The sequence below is a fragment of the Phascolarctos cinereus genome, unplaced genomic scaffold, assembly GCF_003287225.1.
Source record: "Phascolarctos cinereus isolate Bilbo 61053 unplaced genomic scaffold, phaCin_HiC Scaffold_4;HRSCAF=312, whole genome shotgun sequence".
Classification (NCBI taxonomy): domain Eukaryota; kingdom Metazoa; phylum Chordata; class Mammalia; order Diprotodontia; family Phascolarctidae; genus Phascolarctos; species Phascolarctos cinereus.
This window is the reverse complement of record NW_027555847.1, coordinates 379,598,013-379,616,640: the sequence shown is the minus strand read 5'-3', so window position 1 is coordinate 379,616,640 and position 18,628 is coordinate 379,598,013. Positions and strand designations below refer to the sequence as shown.

The 18,628-nt window shown below is 38.9% G+C and overlaps 1 protein-coding gene across 6 annotated transcripts in view; it reads left to right on the top strand.

Moving 5' to 3' along the window:
- Positions 1 to 18,628, top strand: part of SETBP1 (SET binding protein 1) — a 537,494-nt gene that overhangs the window by 480,380 nt on the left and 38,486 nt on the right. The gene's annotated exons all lie outside the window — the stretch shown is intronic.

Here is an 18,628-nt window from a genome sequence, read left to right as displayed (position 1 = left end):
TTCCCTCCTACTGCCTATAGGGCAAGTTAGATTTCTATACTAACTGATTATATTATGCCCTTCCTGAGCCTAATCAGATGAGAGTAAGGTTCAAACAATTCTCCCCCCCCCTTTCCCTCTGCTGTAATAGGATTTTGTGTCTTTTCCTATCCTTGTCTTTCTCCTAGTTCAGGTGTTCCAGGATTTTTTTTTTTCCTGAGCTGATATTTTCTGGGTTTGCAGAGGTTGACAGGGGAGAGTGAGAGCGACTACCTTTTCACTCTGCCATCTTGGCTCCCGGAAGCCAAGGGAAACCATTTTTCAAAAAATTCATGGACCCTCAGATAAAGAACTCCAGATACAGGAAAATACCAGAGACTACAGTGGATTGGGAGAGCAAAAGAGATAGTGGCTGAGGAGGAAAGGAGCTGAGTTTACTGTGGTGGGGAGGCACAGGAACTGGCTGGGTTAGTGCTGGGATAGTGTGTGACAGATCCTCAGGATGTCAGTGCAGTCACCCATTGTTCTAGCTCTGGCTATAGCTCTGGCAAATTCAGAAAGAACACCATTTTTGAAATCAGAGGACCTGATTTCAAATCTCACGTTTTATACGTGGGTTTGTGTGTATGTCTGTGTGTGTGTGTGTGTGTGTGTGTGTGTGTGTGTATGTGTGTGTGTGTGTGTGTGTGTGTGATGTTGGGCAAGTGACTTGTCTTTCCTGAGCCTTACTTTCCATATTTGTAAAACATGAGGATTTGACCAGATGGCGTCCAAGGGCCCTTCTACCTATAAATCTATGATACTCTATCCCCAAGGGCTAAGTGGAATATAATCAGGTACTCCAAATCTGTGACATGGATAATGCATGGTTGAGATACCAGAAAGGGAATATGAAGGAAGTGCAGCTTGAACTGGGCCTCAAAAGGAGCAAAATGTTTTAGAATAAGATGACAAGACAGTCAAATAAGCTAAGGCATCTTTAGAAAGATGCTGAAAGATCTGCTAATATGGATCCTTTAATGAAAAGAAATCCTTTGAATAACTACTCCTGTGAGGATCGGAACTGTATCTTAATTATTTTTGTCTCTACCTCCCAACCCCTATCAAGCATAATACTCTGCACATAGAAGATGCTTAATGAATGGTTGTTAAATGAATGAATGAATGGATGAATGAATGTCTATACCTTAGACCAGATAATATAATAGTTATCACTGTTACAAGTCCTTCAAGAAAACTATCACCTACAAAAGGCTTTTTTGAGATAGCAACCTCTTTTATTTAAAAAAATATTAAGATTTGAAGAGTTTTGCTCATAATATTTCATTTGATCTTCACATCACATTGTTTCTTCTCATTTTTTTTTGTATCTTCAGCAACATGCAGTGTCTTGCGCACACAAAGAAGATACATAATAAATGTACTTGTTGAACTGAATTGAATGGGCATTTTTTAAAAAATTCCCAACACATTTTATCTCTTTCACTTTCTTTGGTTTGGAGAAGGAAAATAACATAGCTGGTTTCAGAATCTGGAAGTCTTCAGGGTTCTTCAGTCCTTTGGAGATGCTGCCAGAGATGGCTCATAAAATGAAAAACTACGTTGTCTATAGCGCATCTTTTAAAAAGTCCTGTGTATGCTTCAGTGACACTTGTTGGTCATTCATTTGTTGCCTAAACCCTGGTGTTATTTTCCCTTTCTCTCTTCAGGCAGCTTATAGCTCAGACTCACATGGAATCCTGGAAGTTATTTCTTAGCTCTGTGCATTTATGGGGATTTTCCACAGTTTTGTAGCCTAATCAAGAATTCAATCAGAATTAGTATTTCAGCAGGTTCTGCCACTTCTTAATCCTGCATTAGGCTATTATGTGCTTGTACCCAGAGCTAACGAAATGGAATTAAGAAACAAGCCAGTGGCTGACAAAGAAGCTATCTGTGAAAGATTCTTTTACTCCATCTTCTTTGTCTGAGGGAAAGGCATAGGAAACTTCATGTCCCCCTCCCCTCCCCATCTCTCTTTTTTCCCCTCTGACCTTTCAGTAGTATGTGGCATGGCCTGTAACGGTGGGAAAGGGCTCTGTGGTTTAAATGAGAAATCCATAGTAGCTCCTCAGGAAAGTAAAAGAACAGGATTTAGAAACAATATAACTACTCACATCTTCCTCAACAAATGCTTTTTTGAACTATTCTAGGTGCATAGTGATTTACTTACCACTATGAGACTTTAAAAAGGACGTGCTATATTCTCTTGATTTAGGAAAAAGTACATTGAAACCTCATTCTAGCTCTGTAGTTGAACATAATTCAGCTTAACTTAGTTTCGTCCTGGAGCTGGAACAAGGACATGAGGTTGGTACCGAAATGACCAAAAGTGATAGAAAGACCTTTACTTCTCAGACAGCTTCGTGGCCCAGACCTCCCAAGGAAAGCAGTTTAACAAAACTCACATGCATGTATAATGCTTACATGTATTGTATACATGTGGATGTGTATATGTATGTATTTATGTACATAAGTGTAGGTACCTACATATATATACACACACATATACACATGCTTTTATGAGAGATATATCTTGTAATTCATGGTGTGGTATAACTACATGAACTCTGGAGTGAGGCAGGAAATCAGGATTCTAACCCCAAGTTCTGAAAACTATTAGCTATGTGACTTTGGGCAATTCATTTTTCTCTTTGGGCTTCTTTTTCCCCATCTATAGTGTGAAAGGGTTTTCTAAATAATTTCTAAGGTCCCTCCCAGCACTGATAATCTACAAGTATGTAGGCCAAGGAGCTGGAGGGGTGGAGAGGGCTATGTTTCTCCACCTCTGTCCATGATGAAGAAGTATTACTTTACTATTGCTTTTATAAAAATAAATTATAATAATTGGCTTATACAGGCCTGTAAATCTTTGCAACATGCTTCTCAGATTTTACAGATGAAGCAGCTGAGGCTCAGAAGGTATGACTTGCCCAAGGCCACACAGCCAGGAAGTATCAGAGGCAGGGTTTGAATCTAGCTGTTTCTTACTCCACTCTAATTCTCTTTTCTCCTAGTGCCAGGGGTGGGAAACCTGAAGCCTCGAGGCTACATGTGGCCTTCTAGGACCTTGGGTGCAGCCTTTTGCCAGAGTCCAAGTTTTACAGAACAAATCTTTTTATTAAGGGGATTTATTCTGTGTAGTTTGGATTAGTCAAAGGGCCACATTTGAGGACCCAGAGGGCCACCTGTGGCCTTGAGGCTGCAGGTTCACCACCCCTGTTAGGCCATTGCAGCCTCTTGTTTATTTCCCATGTTGGGTCATAAATAATTTCTACTTAAGCAGAGCATTCTATTCAATGTGTATCGTCAATTATGTTGCCTGCTGCCTCTTACTCCTGGCATACATATGTGTATTTCCTTCCTCACTCTTAGATTTTCTTAAATATTTAGAACCACAGAGTTTTAGAGCTAGACAGGACATAAGAGGTTATTTGGTCCAACCTACCCATTGTGGCTGAGATAACTGATTTTCATAGAGATTAAGTTAGAGATTTGCTAGAGCCAGTTCTAGCTGGGGAGCATTTACACCTCTGAAATAATTGCCACATATCAGGGCTTGATTTATTGTTTTGGTGATTGTCTAAAATTAAGAAAGTTTTAATAATGCAGACTAAATTTAAAAGTATGGCTTTATACCTTGTTTTTCCAGAGAGTCCGCTTGTTAAACATTTACCAGCATACCCCCATGTTTCCTTACAAAGATAGCTTGAGCTCAGGAGGAATGTGGGAGAAGGCCCCAGAGTGGAAGCCTGGAGATTATAGGTTTATAACAACAGTAACAACAACAAGAAAACTGGCATTTGTATAGCACTGTAAGATTTGAAAAGTACAATCATTATCTCATGTGAGCCTCATAACACCCCTAGAAGAGATTTGCCCAAGATTACACAGCTAATAGTAGGGGTGAGGAGCTGGAACTAGAGCCCAGGTCTTCTGAATCAAAATCGGGGGCTCCACTGTACCATGCTGTTTTCCTCCATGTCATTAACCCAAAGGAAATTCTGTCTTGTCTTAGGGCATTTTCTGACCCTGGAGGTTTGTAAAATCATTTCTTATGAGACTCTTCCCAATAATCTAAATGCTTAAGGGAACCACTAGGAGAACCTTAGAGATAACCTAGTCTTGTCCCCTCATTTGACAAGATAAGAAAATGAAGGCCCAGGGAGAAGAAATGACTTGCCCAAGGTGACAAGTGTGCTGGTTAGCAGCAGAAATCAATCCTCTTCCTTACATTCACTCCAGTCCTTCTGTCATACTACTTGTTGTCGAGCCGTTTTTCAGTCCTGTGTGCCTCTTTGTGATCCCATTTGGGATTTTCTTGGCAAAAATACTGGACATGGGTTGCCATTTTCTTCTCCAGCTCATTTTACAAGTGAGGTGACTGAGACAAACATGGTTAAGTGACTTGCCCAGGGTCACATAGCTAGTAAGTCTCTGAGGCCAAATTTTGAGCTCATGTCTTCCTGATTCTAGGCCCAGCACTCTAACCATGGTGCCATCTAGCTGCCTCACTATACTACAGTGGTTCTTATCTGATCTACCAGAATTTCACTTTTCCTAGGAGATGTCCACGCCACCTTTCCAATTTACTGTAATTTTGCTAAACCATTGCTACTCTCTCAGCCAAACTGACTGCCCTTCTCAGTTCTAAACACTGCCATCAGGCCCTTTATACAACCAAGACTCAGAGTAGTGGCAATTTGTCTGGGATTTTCTTTTCTCTGTTTATTCTGAATTTCTGCCACGCTCAGTGTTAGCCTACTCATCCCCCCACCAAAAAAAAAAATTCATATTCATATTTTTTTAAAAAATCCAAATCCTGTAATACACATAAATTTGCACTGGATTTGGAATAAGGCTTAAATTCAAATTCTTCCTATTCCCTTTTGAAAAAAGGTAGCAAAATAGAAAGACTTTAAGTCAGAAGACATGAGTTCAAATCCTATCTCTGCCATTTAAATATCTCTATGACACTAATTAATGTAAACCCTCTTGCTTGTATAGTCCTCATCTTTGAAATGAGGGTATTGGTATAGATGCCCTTTAAGTTCCCTTCAGCTCTAAATCCATAATCTGTGCTATTTGACCTTGGGCAGATCACTTCCTCTCCAAAAAAATCTCAGTATCCTCCATCTATAAAATAAAAGGATAATACCTGATTTCCATAGAGTCCATAGAGTGGGTAGATATGCCAATACAGCTTGCCCTAGGTTCAATGTAGGTCTGTGATAACTTCTAAGGCTCTTTCCAACTCTTAAAGCCTAGCATTCTTAGTTGGAAGTGACTGTGGCAGAATAGAAAACAGTAATTTGATCACACTACAAAAGAATTTGTTCGTTTTATAGAAAAATCCTTCATAGGCTTCCTTTAAATACTAAAGATCTTTGATTTATTTAAAATAAGATTTAATTTTTAATGTTAATTTTCATGCAACTCTAAGCATCTTGAGGACATATTGTAGGCATCTTTGAATAACAGAGTGTCCTTCATGGCTGTATCAATCCCCTACACCTCCAAGAATAATGTGTTCATTACTCGTCTTCTGAGCACTGAAGGTTGGCAGTCAGGCATCCTCTTCTCATCGACTAGGTGTCTCTTTATCTCTGGCCAGGTGACTGGCCGAGCAAGAGTTAGAAAAAAAGCAACTTACCTTGTTATACTAGACTGTAAACCTTCCATTCTGCTGTTTTGCAATGAGAAGTGATTTGAACACAATGTCAATAACATGATATCGTGCCAATTACCTGGATATTAATTTCTTTTCTTATTTCCTCTCTCAAGATTCCAATACCCCTAACTATCTCATGTTGCAAGAAAGGAAAGAGGAAAGACTAGTGAAAGAGCAAGAATAAAGTTATAGATAACATAGAGGAAATGGATCAAGGAAATGCAAGTGTTTTTGGTTTATGAAGGTTAAAGGTGACGTAAGTTTCCTTTATACTATCTATGGGTCTATAGATTCAAGAATTTATGATTCCTAGATCCTTTTCTCACTTACTTTCTTTTAACATTCAGTTCATTACATCATATTTTCCCATCAGACATTGTAGTCTATATCAACTTATTGAACATTAACTATTACATACATCTTATAATTATTTCAGGCCAGAATTTTGCTATTTTTTCAGTAAAACTTGTGGCCAAAATTTCAGAGTAAATGGGAAATACAATGTGATTTTGAAATTAACTTTTTGTTGTTGTTGTTGTTGTTTTTTGGGGGGCTAAGCAATGGGGTTAAGTGACTTGCCCAGGGTCACACAGCTGGTAAGTGTTATGTGTCTGAGGCCGGATTTGGACTCAGGTCCTTCTGAATTCAGGGCCGGTGCTCTATTCACTGCGCCACCTAGCTGCCCCCTGAAATTAACTTTTAAAGTTCAAAGCAGAACAACTAAATGTAAATTATATAAAATGTAAATTATATAAAAATAAGTAAAAATAAGTATAAAAACAGGTACATTTCTAGAGTAGCACTTATAAACAGAAACATCACACCAATGAATATTATTTTAATATATTAAAAAGTTTAAGTCCTAGTTTCTAAGACCATTAATGCCAATAAAGAAACTTAATGAGTCATGTTATCTGTCCATATCAAGAACTATGCAACTTACTTTTCCTGATATAGTTTCTAGAATGAATATGAGTTAAAATTACTCCAATTTAAATTGTCTAGAAGATGGAAATAAGTTCAGATAACTGAGGACGAATATCTAAATGTTGTATGGTGCTGTATAAAACAGTGTCAGAGTTGCTAAGCTGAGCCTGGAGAGGGCAGCTAAAGAGAGCAAAAGGGTCCTCTTTTAAAAGCAATATTCAGAGAATGAGGAAGATCAAAGAAGGGATAGGACCACTGCACAGAATGATGAAAGAAAGAAAGGTGGCTGTTTGGTTTTTATTTTACTTTTATTTCTCCACCAAGGAGAACTATCTTTGTACTAGAAATGACAAAACAGAAATACTTCATAAGAAGCTAATAACCAAGATAAGCAAGTAAGGACATCCTAGGTGTCCTTGGGGAACTGATGAATTCAAAGAAAGGAGATAAGCATTTATTAAGTGCCTACTATCCATGAGGCATTATGCTAAGCACTTTGCAAATATTATCTCATTTGATCCTTTCAACCACCGGGGGATATAGGTGGTGTTATTGTCCCTCTTTTATAGATGAGGAAAATGAGGCAGACAGACTTGCCCAAGGTCAGAAAGCTAGTGTCAGGTTTGAAGTCAAGTCTTCCTTAGGCCAGGCCCAGTATTCTGTCCATTGCACTACCTAGCTGCCTCTGAATTCAAGTTACTTGACCAAAATAAACTACATCCTCAGGTTTTGTGAGCATTGGTGTATATGATTTTTTAATCACTCTCAGTGATAGTTGAAATATTTCAGCAAACAGGATGAGTATCACTGGCCTGGAAAGGAGCAGATGCCCTGACTTTCAAAAAAGAGAAGAGATTGGAGTCTGAACTATAAGCCAGCGAACTTGACTTTGATTTCTGACAAAGTTCTAGAATTGATCACTGAAAAATGGTTAATGAACATCTAGAAAGGAAAGTGGTGGTTATGAAAAGCTGATAACTTCAAAAAGAGGTTGTGCCAGCCTAACCTTATTTCTTTTATTGACAAGGTTACTAAAACTAATAGTTCAGAAGAATGTGGTAGATATACTTTGCCTCCATTTTAGCACAGCTTCTGATAAAGTATCTTGTACTATTTTTGTAGAGAAGGTGGAAAGATGTGGACTAGATGATAATACAGCTAGATGGTTTTGAAATTGATTTAATGACAACTAAAAGGGTAGTCATTAATGGGTCAGTGTCAGTTTGGCAGGAGGTCTCCACGAAAGTTCCCCGGGGACTTATGTTTAACCATGGTCTGTTTAACATTTAGATTAGCAGCTTAAATTAAAGGCATAGATGGCATGATCATCAAATTTTGCAGATGACAGAAAGTTAGGAGGGACAGGATACCTAACACGCTGGATGACCAAGATTCAGAAAGGTTTTGACAGGCTAGAATATAATAAGGTGACATTCAATGAGGATAAATTTGAAGTCTTGCATTTGACTATGAAAAAATCAACTTCACAAGCACAGGATAGGGAGACAGAGTTAGAGAGCAGTTTGCCTGAAAAAGATGGGGGTCTTTTAGTGAACTCTAAGCCCAGCATGAACAACAGTATGATGTGGTAGCCTAGGCTGCTTAAAGAAGAACAGTGGCCAGGAATGAGGAAAGGATAGGCCCTCTGGACCCTGTCTGGATCAGCCCACAGTACTGGCTTCATTTCTCAATACCTTTTTTTTTTTTTAGTGAGGCAATTGGGGTTAAGTGACTTGCCCAGAGTCACACAGCTAGGAAGTATTATGTGTCTGAGACCAGATTTGAACTCAGGTCCTCCTAAATCCAGGGCCAGTGCTCTATCCACTGCGCCACCTAGCTGCCCCTATACCAAAAATTTTTAGGAAGGTATTGTTACATAGGAAAGGATAGACGCTGAAATGGCAGAAGGCCTTGGTCATATCATATGAGCATAGTTTGAAGGAACTGGGGAGATTCAGCATAAGTAAGAGAAGACTTGGTAGGAACATGAGAGCTGTTTTCAAATATTTGAAGAGCTGTCTTATGGAAGGGGAGGTTAGATTTGTTTTGTTTGGCCCCAGAAGGACATACCAGGATCAATGGGTAGAAATCACAATAAGGAAGATTTAGGCTCGTTATCAGACAAATCTTCATAACATTTAGAGCTGTCCAAAAGTGGGATGGCCTGCCTTATGAGGTAGTGAGTTCCCCGTCGGTGAAGGTCATCAGGCAGAGGCAGGATGGCTGCTTTTCAGGTATGTTAATGGTGGTAATTCCTTTTCAGGTATGAGTTGGTCACTGAAATCTCTTCTATCTCAAATGTTTTGATCATCTTGATTTTGACCCTTTTTGCCACTAACTTCTTACGAGGCAAAATGTCTTATTATCCCTTCCCCTGAACGTACTTTTCTCTACTCAAAGCTTGATTTCTTCTATTGGACTAAAACCACTGGAGAGGTTTTAAAATTTTATTTTTAACTTTCTTTTTACTGTCACCTATCTGGCACCAAAGTCCATCATGCTTTGAGGCTACCTCTCGCAAAATACTTATTTATATTTTAATAGCATCCTGCCTTGGCTATTTTTAGCTCTCTTTTCTTAGCCTTCCAAATGAAATTTGTGGGGCATGGAAGTCTGCAGCACAATTATTTACTCCTCCTATGAGGCTATAACCCCAGTTATCCTGTTGGCTTCCTATGAATCTTCAACTGGAGTTTAAAAATTGCCTTCCTAATTTCCAAAGTTCTCTGCTGAATAAATTTCCTTTTTTGACCCCAGAGCAACAATAAGTCTTATAAAAATTCTCTAAAGTTTGCGAAGTGCTTTCTTTACAACAACCATTAAAGTAGATACTGCAAGTATGAGACCCCATTTTCTAGATAATGAAACTAAGCCTCAGGGAAGTTAAGGGACTTACCCCGGGTCACACAGCCTGTTTTTGTTGTATCCCAAATTTGAACCAAGGCCTCTTGATTTGTAAGAATACACTCATTCTAACATATCACACTAATATATCACAATGACTCCTATCCATTCAGCATCCCTACAACCAAAATTCTATTCCTCTTATCATTTATTTCCCTTTCTCACCTTTATGGAATGTCTGGAGCTACCATTACTCTATCTTGCTATAGTCATTCTTCATACTTTTTAGCCAGGGAGAAATTTCCTTTTTTTTAAAATCAAATTGGAAAATCAGCTGCTTTTAACCATATTTTATATGCCTTTCAGTCACTTTATAAACTATTAGCTATGAGCTTCATTCTTATGTTATATTGTGCCTATTTGGTTGGAACTAATGCAGCTGCCATCCAACCTAGGGCTTACCTCAGGCCACTGTGTTGTCTACCAATAATGAAATTATCTTAGGAGAACAATTGTCAAATATACACACATACACATATATATGCACACAGACACACACATATGTGTGTGTGTGTATGTATATGTATACTGCCTCACATTTCTTGACGCAGGCTTACTGAACCGACCAAGGATAAAGGAATAGTGAGATGCTCTTAACCTTATTAGTTTCAGTAGGACTGACTCTCTCCAATCCATCAGTGTAGAGAGACATGGGAGAAACTCAAACTATTTCCACATTCATTTACATAATGGATGAGATGTGAAATGAGCCCAATGCATGAGGAACCACCCGGAGGCACTAAAGTTTATCACAATATGGAAGAGTTCTTTTAGATCATTGCGTTAAATTTCCACTAACAAGATAAATTAATTGCATTACTGTACGAGCCTCGAGATGATCAACTGTAAGCCTTTAGTACAGGGAGTGCAGCTGTTGGCCAGGCATGTGGTCCAGTGGCCCAGGAACACCTGCACGCCAGATCCTGCTGCCCCTTTAAGAAATTCTGGCCTCCTCTGTAATCTGATGGTGGACTTTGGCTTTATTAGTGAGGTAACCGAGGATGAGTAAATCAACTGTATCAGACAAGCCTCAGGACATCTAGAAATTGATCATTCTGCCGAAATAAGCACTCTGTGTTTATTAGCTGGGAGTTCATCACTATCGCTTCCCTTCATCCAATTCCTAAGAGATTTCAAAGCTATCATCATGGTATTAGCTCTTCTGACTGAACTACTAGAGATAAAGATTGGGAGATCTATCTAATGATGGGTCTAGGTTTCTGTGATTTTTTTTTCCCCTTTTATTCTGTGGCCTGGGCCTTCCCAGTACACAGACTCTGTGTGTGTGTGTGTGTGTGTGTGTGTGTGTGTGTGTGTGTGTGTGTGTGTGAGAGAGAGAGAGAGAGAGAGAGAGAGAGAGAGAGAGAGAGAGAGAGAGAGAGAGAATTTCTTTTTAGATGAATTAAAGTGGGTGGTGTAAAGAAAACCCATTGATGACAATGTTAAAACAGTGGAACTTTTCTATACATTGAAGAGACAACCATTTAACAAGGATAATGTATGCTAAATTAATGTATCTAGCCAGATAGTGGCTGATATTGCATTAAGAAGAATAATTAGTTTCCATAACCACATTTATCATAATATAGTCCTAGCATCCCCATATAAGCAGTCTTCTGCCAATTTGTTCACAAAAGAAGAGCAAGTTTTTACTGATTCTCTCAAATCAGTAAATAGGCATTTATCTATTTATATGTGTATGTGCGCGCGTGCACACACACACACACACACACACACACACAAGCTGGTGAGATCAGACTTCCCCCCCACACCTTTAATGCATCCTCTAAATAAGCAGTAATCAAAATGCAAATAATGTGACCCAGTTAGCAGGGAGATCTGCATTACCATACAGATGCAACGTGGACTAAACACATACACAGGATATAGATGGAAAAGATTTTGTGAGAATCTTGCATTAGCTTGTATTGAGCTTGTATTGGGGGACAATGTAACAAAAGGATCTTATATATAGAGTAGGGCCAGGGACCTCAGGTCTGCAGCATTTGGACCATTAGATGCACTGGTTTCCAAGCTATTCAGTGACAATAGAATTACAAATATGTAGCTGCATGGCAAGGACCAGTACTCTAGTATACTAAAATTTAACCCCAGGAGCATAAAACCTGCACGTTGGTCTGGTACTTCATTATTAAGCATCTGCTAAGTGTTCGCTATCATTGTTATCTGAGCATAAAAAGACAAAAATGAAAACGATTCCTGTCCTCAAGGAGCTTTACAGTTTGTTACTTATCAACTAAGCCTTCATGAAATTGACGTATGTACCTGCAAACATCATGGGCAGAGCCCTCACCTATGATTTCCACAATTGGGACATAACTTTTTAGAAGTGAAAATATACAATGGGTTATCCCTTTTTGAAGATCTGAAACTCTCCTTTTTACAATATCCTGGTGGGAAATTCCATGAAGATCATATGGTAGCATTGTTCCCTCGGGTCCACCGGTCAGACCTTTACTATTATTCTGTGAAAAGAATCATTACTGACTAAGACCGTCTGACTCAGGTCCAGTATAGGACTACATCATTGGAACTCTCAAGGGAGAGCAAAGGTTGAACTTTCTGTTGTAGACGCAAGGGATATACAGGTCAGGGTTCAAGAAACTATCAAAGTCTAGGCAGCTAACACCTTCACTCCACTGAAATGTATGGAGTCAGACAAGGAAGCTTTAATGAATGCCAATTTTTTCTGTGGAAGGTTCCAAGTAAAAGTTTCCAAGTCATGTAAGCATTTTAGGCCATTTCTGCCCATATCTCAGAAGTATTAAGGTACAAAATGAAAGAAAAAAAAAGGCATGAGAATTATAATTGAATCATTTCTTAGAAATTTGAATGTATGAATGAATAAATGAATGAATGAATGAAGCATTTATTAAGTACTAATTATGTGGCTGACAAGCATAGAATGAATAAGTTTTATAGTTGTGGGAACTTAGAAACTGTCTAGTCCAACCTGCTCATTTTAGATATGGCAAAACAGAGAAAATAGGAATTACAGAACCTACCCGAGGTCACAAAGACTAATGGCTAGCTAGGAATAGAACCTCTACTACCAGGTTTCCTGACTCCCATTCCAATATGCTACATACTAAAAACACTCTACTTAGCATCTTTGGTCAGTGAACAAGTGTTTATTGAGGAGCTCCCACATGTCCACTCTCATGCCTGGTGCAGTGGAAGCTGTGAGGAGAAGACAATCTAAGAAGCTTACGGTTTGGGGGAGGTGTATGGAATAATTCAAGGGTTCATTCCCTGTGCTGTATACATGAGCACAGACATAGATGCTCCTTAAGTTCGATCAGAAAAATTAGTGAAAGATATAAATAAGACTTGGATTGAGTTAAGACATGTTTAGTTCCCCTCTATAGACAAAGAGGAGCATCATATCAAGAAGATAGAGAGCTGGCATCGGAGGCAGGAAGACCTGGATTCAGTCCCCACCTCTGACACCTCCTGGCTGTGGGTACCTGGACAAGTCACTTAAACTAATGTCCAAGTGTGCAGAGCAACTCTCTGAAACTGTAAGACACTCCTGACCTGCTTTGGTAGAGGGGATCTCCTCCAGGAGTTTCTTCTATCAATGAAAACCCAGGTACTCTCTCTATCCCTATATGGAGTCAAAATGTTTTCATTATGAGACATCTCTAGTCAGAGATTAAGCAAGGAGCATTGCAGAAAACAGATGAAAGCCTTTTCTTTCCAGAGGTAAATCAGCATTAGAGCAGGTTTACCTGATAATTTATTGAAATTGCTACCCATGGGCCTACCCATTTTCAGAAAATAATCCTCAAAATCAGACTGATGCTCAAACCGACTCTTGCTATCTCCATTTTAGAGAGCAAAATGTGTGTGTATACCTGTGTATGTATGTGTGAATATATGTATATATATGTGTGAGTGTTTATGTGTGTATGTTGGTATGCATGTATCTCTATTCACATAGCCACTACCTTAAAGAGGCCTTTGTTAAGTCTTTCCCACTCCAGTCCATCCTCCACTTATCAGCCAGAGTGATTTTCCTAAAAAGCAGATATGACCATGCCACCCTCCATCCCCCACTCAGTGAACTTCAGTGGTTCCTTCTTACCTTTAGGATCCTATATAAAATCCTCTGTTTGGCATTTACAGCCATTCTCTTCTACATTTCCGGTCTTATACCTTCCTCACCTCCAAAAACTCTATGACTTAGCTACATTATTTTTCACACGTGACGTGACACCTCCCAGTTGTTTGTATGCATTTGCACTGGCTGTGCCCCATACCTGGAATAATCTCCTTCCTCACCTCTGCCTCCTCAGCTCCCTCAAGGCGTGGCTCAAATCCTGTCTTCTACAAGAAACTTAGCCTGGTCTGTTCTGCTGCTAATTAATGCCTTCCTTTTGTCCTTTCCTTCTATCTATACCATATATAACTTGTACATATAGTTATTTACATGGTGGCTCTCCTGTTAGAATGTGAGCTCCTTGCACACAAAGACTGTGTTTTTGCCTTTCTTCATCTCCCCAGAACTTAGTGCAATTAATGATACATTGTAAGTGCTTAATAAATGTTTGCTGATTGACTATGATACTGTGAATTCCCATTGTACTTAAAAGTCATGTGTAAGATCCTAAGAATTAGATTCAACTCCATGTTATCTAAAATTGTTAAGAAATGGAATAACAATGCTGTAAAAACAAACACCTTTGAAAGCTGTAAGTACATGGATGAAGATTCATGATTCCAGAAAACTGATGATGAAAAATACTATTCATTGTAGAGAGGTGATGGATTAGGGTATAGAATGAGACATACACGTTTTGTATACAGCCATTGATGGAATTTATTTTTCTTGACTATGGGTATTTGTTACCAGAAATTGTTTTTCTTTTCTTTTTCCAATTGAGTTGGGGATGTAAGGGAGAGAAAATAGATTTCTGCTATTTTTTTATTAGAGAGGGGTAGTGCTACAGATATGAAATATTTCATGCATTTTTAGATCAAGTCACTATATCATCAGTTTTACTTAACTGTTTTACTTTGTTACAAGAAACCTCTTACAAAGTAGGAATGATCTGTAAATGTTGTAATATAAAAACAAAAACACATGAATAAAACTTAAATAAAAAATAAACAAAAAGGAAAAAGAAAAAGAAAACTTTATGCCATTCTACTCTATACAGACTAAAATTCAGATGTCTTACCCTGGCATTCAAAGCCCTCCACGAATGTATTTTTCTATTCCTTGCTCCCACTGATATAACACATAAACTCTCTCATCCATCCAGAATGGGTTATTCATTCCCAAACACACCTCATGTGCACTGCCTCTGTTCATGCTTATCCATGTGACCTTGAGCAAGTCACCTGCTCTTTGAGCCATGCTTATCATTATCAGCATTATCAGCCCTGCTAAAACTTAAGTACGTAATAGAGTTCTGAGTCTAAAATGAGATTTTAAACATGAAATTTCAAGTGCTAAAGATAAGGTGATGCTAGTATGCTCCACCCCACCCCCACCCCTTCACACTGCTAGTTAATGATACCTTGGGCAAGTCACTTAACCTTGGAAGTGAATTCTCCTCAGTGATCTTTGTGTCCTCAGTAAACTTGGAGGGAAGGTAATTGAGCAGCAGCTACTACTTGGGAAGACACAGAACAAAAATATTGAAGATATTGACTCACCCTCAAGGCGGTAAACAGGGCTTTGGTCTTTGACCTTTACGCGTCCTGGGGTAGTCAATAACCTGGCCGTTAGAAGCTGTGCCTGCCACTGATTTTGATTTGGGAGTAGTTTAACCTTGAACTGATATACAAGTAACCACGGCAACAGGAAGTAGGCCTCCCTAGCTCGAAAGTAGGAATCCATAAATCATGGTCCCTAATGCAAACACTGTGTGCAGGTAGAGATTTGAGGGGATAAGTGGTTTGTGAGAGATTACCTTTGAAAAATGAATGACTGTCCCTTGATATGTTAGAGCACAGTTTCACAGAGACTTAAAAAAAAATTATCAATAGAGGTCACCAGGTTAGAGCAGCATGTTTTCATATAGGTTTCTTTTCCCTTCTCCAACCCAGCCCCACTTTAATTATGAGCAGATGTTGAATCCGCAGTATTATTAGCATTATTATCTCCATTTAAAAAAAATGCTTATTTCAATTCAACAAACATTTACAAAGCCCCTGCTATGTGCAGGGCATCTGCTAGGAATACAGCTATCCATACAATGCAATAATACATAACTAGAAAAACAACCCCCTACCCCCCCCAAAAAAAAAACCCAGTCCTTTCCCTCAGCATGCTTACCTTCTCCTGGGGATTATAGCATATAAACAGATACTATAAGTAAATACAGGATAATTTGAGGATAAAGAAAGCATTCACAATTGGAGGAGTAAAAAAAGGCTTTCTGTTTGAGATAGCTCTTGAAGTAAGCTTTGAAAGAAGCTCAGTAAGGACTCTAATACATGTTTCCATGATTTTTCTCTTGGGTCGGGCTACTTAGATGTCCTGATATGTGACAAGTTTACATTTGCCCTAGTCTGTTCTGATATGGCCTTTGCTCATGGGATGCTCTTCAGCCTAGGTGCTCCTTCCTCCACCATCTCAGACTGTCCTCCTTCCATGATGAAACAGATCCCTCCTTCTTTGGATTTCGCAGAGCACTTATCTAGAGGCCTTGCCTATCCTGAATCCATGCATCATAGTTATTTGCATATTTCTGTCTTCCTCCTCAGCCCTTTAGATTGTAAACTCTTAGACAGCAGTGTCTTGTGCTGTATCTACCTTTGCCCCACCTAAATGTAGCGTGGCTTCTTGCATTTAAACACCTTTTGAAATGGTGTGTGTTTAATTTGCTTAGAATGTAAAACAGAGGTTAGCAAGGTGGCACAGTGGATAGAGCACCGGCCCTGAATTCAGAAAGACCTGAGTTCAAATCCAACCTCAGACACATAACACTTACTAGCTGTGTGACCCTGGGCAAGTCACTTAACCCCATTGCTTAGCCAAAAAAAAAAAAAAAAGAAATGAATGTGAAACAGAAATTAGCCCCTGGATCAATTATCCCCATTCCCCTTTCTAGTATCTCAGTTCTAGTAACCAAGCTATCCAGCTACATGCAAGCATTGTAATCAGTAGAAGATAGTGGTCACCTTTAGGACATTTCCCATTCCAGAAGTGTTCACTCCCATTCAGAAAAGAAGGAATATTACACACTAGATGGGGCACTCCTCAATATCCCTCCATAATATTGCCCAGCCATTCTGCCTCTTGCTGAATGCCAGTGCTGGACGTTGAAGCTGTTCCACATTCCTCAGGGTCTTTTCCAACCTGTCTTCCATCAAAATACCTCTACCCTAATTGCTTCTCGGTAGCCGCCTGGATTGAAATGGAAATTGAGAATTTATGTGACCTTTCCAGTTGTCTCGATAGTTAATATCACTGTATTCCTGTCTCTATTCCTGAGCTTTTCTCTTTAGCCAGCCATGTGCCACATACGTGGTCTTGCTTTAGGTACTATGTGCAGCCACATGTAATATTCTCACATAGGTATTTTACATTCTTGAGCTGTTATTCCATTCCTTGCATGTAAATAAAAAGTCAAAAAAGGAAGGTCAAAAATTGTGGCAATCCAGGGTCTCTCTTGGCCTTCCTTTTACAATTTGCTTTCAGAATGTTTTGGATGGTCACTAGCAGCAATAGTTCCACAGAACTTAGATTAAGTCAGAGAAAGAGGGTCAGTGTAAATTATTAAAAATCCCGACTTAGAGATTTTTCCCAAAAGTATACACAATAACCTAAACTAATAGTTTAACAGAAGCGTGCCTGGTAGAGACCCTGCTTTCATGAGTAGATAAAGATTATAGAGTTTAGAGCTGTTAAGGACCCTAGGACTCACCTAGTCTAATCCTTTCTTTTTAGAGATAGGGAAATTTTGGTCCAAAGACCAATGTAAAGCAACTTGACCTAAAGGTATATCCATGAAAGTAATGGCTGCTGAAGCTTTCAAAACCCATTTGTTCTGTTACATGGTCTAAATATTCTATTTCCAGGATGAGTTCTACTTTTAATTTGCTTCATAAATCGTAATGAGAATAAAGATAAATTTAATTCTGCATCAAGCCACTAATTCCACCTCAGTGAGGTTCAAATGATGGCAGAATTCTTATGCAACCTTAACAGCCAATGGGGGAAAAAAGTACATTCTGAGAGAAGAAATACCTGCTTCCGTTTAAAATAAATGTTACTGCTATTCTAAAGATCGCTAAAGCAATGGACCTGAATCATTAGACCCAGATTCTCTCCGTTATCAGAGTTAACAGCCATCAATTGCAGCCATCCATACATCTAATGCCTTTATTGTCCATTGAGCCTTTGCATGATCTTTCCTATTTCCTCACCTTCATAATTCAGGACTTTATTCTTTTTCCTTTGTCTTATTATCTTTTTAGGATGATTTAATGAAATTTTATTTTTCCTCTGCCCTTCAAAATGTAATAAAGTCTAAATTTAAGAATGTAATTTTTAAAAGTTATACACTATACTTACTATAACATCCTCAAATGTTCTCCCTAAAACAGAGGCTGTGACCCTTCTCCTTTGGTTAGAATTAGGAAGCTACCTTCCCTGTTTTGTCATTGGTAGCTGGCTGCGTATCCCTGTTAGGATTGCCAGTTATGGGACATCTTTTGGTATTTTTAGTTGCCAGACTCCCCTGGATCAGGGACTGTGGGTTGTGTCAGTTTGGTAGAGTGGTACAGATAAGCCAAGTCTAAGTACAGCCTCTGACCACAAGTGGAGGAAAACCAGGTCCTCTGAGTCCAGAGCAAAAAAAAAAAAAAATCCACCTCATTATCCAAAACGCTTGACAGAAAATCAGGTACCCATCTTAAAGCACAAAGTACCTGCCTTTGATGATAAGGATAATGTCAATGACTATTTGAATGAATGCCCACTTAGGAGGCTTTCAGTAAATATTTGATAACACCGATGAGCAAGATTGGGTAACGGGTTCAAAAGAAAAAGAGGAGCCAACAGGTAATGAAGGTCAGGGACTCCATACATACAGCTCTGAAACATCTGAGAGAAAACTAAAGAATCCAGGT